Genomic DNA, 1,470 nt, shown 5'->3' on the forward strand with positions numbered 1-1,470 from the left:
TTACTTTTACGCACTTTAAATAACGGGACACGTATGCAAGGTTTCGACTTATCATATCGACCCATCTATATATATATTTCGGAACAACCGTAGACACTCTATATGTGAAGGTGGGAGTTGGCTATACAGGGTCGGAGTTGATTCCAGAATATATATATACTTTGAGTTGTGATCGACACCGAGACCGGTACACGGGTCACGATATGTATTATTTAATTCGAATATTATATATTAAATTATATATGAATCATTGAACCATCGGACTATTGGACTGCTAAATTTGGACAATTAAAATGAATTAAATTAAAATATTGATTATAACATATGAAACTAAATAATTCTTCAAGCTTGCCACTTGATTCTATCTTAAACCTCATTCGTATTTTGACAATTACAATTCGCGTTCAAATCTTTCATGATTCTTGAGAACACCTCGGTTGAGAAGTTGAACCAGCTGCACCTCGTCTATGGAAGAAAGATTCATGCATACAGTTATGCACCTGAAAAACTTTCGAAATCGAAGTTATAGTTAAAACCTATTCGCGTCGAATTCCTTATCATTCATTAGCAAAAACAACTATACGATTCCTTTTCAAGTAGCCAATTTTGTCACAGCCCCATTTCGACTTCTCAGCAAGACTACTCTCATTACAACTTCAATATATATACACGTTGTTCATCCGCCATCGTTACTGGAGAATCTTTTATATTCCACGACATCATGTACCGGCAGCTCGTCATCCCTTTGGCAAAATCAACAAACAGTATTTTGAAAATCTCGTAGAACTTCTTCAGTTATACCTATAACATTTACCCCTAAGAAATTCATACTTCGAATATGAAGTCTCTGAAAAAAACACCCTGAACTATGAAGTAGTTCTTAAAATACTGATGAAGCAGCAAAAACCGTAAACGACTTTAACAGTCAAAAGTTTAACGATAAAGTACAGTATGTTGGTAAAGCTCAGAAAAAGAGAAGGTTGGGAACGGAAAAAAAAAAAAAAAAAAAAAAAAAAAAAAAATAAATAAATTGGGCAAAGTATGAAGGAGGCTGTGGACAAATCGCAAAGAATAAGTTTGACTTCAAAGAATCCAAACGATTCAGTGCCTGCTGAACCCGTTAGAAAGAACCTTACTCCTTATTCTAAACCTTTCCAGATGATATTCTTCATCATCATCTTATCTTAGATATTATAAGGTATTTTCATATCTACCGTTTTACATATTCTCCATATTTCTGGAGATATTCTCACAGCTGTTCTTATCCGAAATCATGTATCTCTCTGTAATATCTGCGTTACAATATAAAAGAAACTGTGTTAGTTTCTAAGTTCTAAAACCTTCGAGTTTAAAATAGGAATGTTCTGAAGCAGTGTTGGGAACTGATGCATGAACTAGTATAATATAATGAAACTTGATCAACTTCATTATATTACAGTAAGTCATGTTAAGTTTCTAATGGAATGTGAT

Source organism: Rutidosis leptorrhynchoides, chromosome 3 (assembly GCF_046630445.1).
Source record: "Rutidosis leptorrhynchoides isolate AG116_Rl617_1_P2 chromosome 3, CSIRO_AGI_Rlap_v1, whole genome shotgun sequence".
Classification (NCBI taxonomy): domain Eukaryota; kingdom Viridiplantae; phylum Streptophyta; class Magnoliopsida; order Asterales; family Asteraceae; genus Rutidosis; species Rutidosis leptorrhynchoides.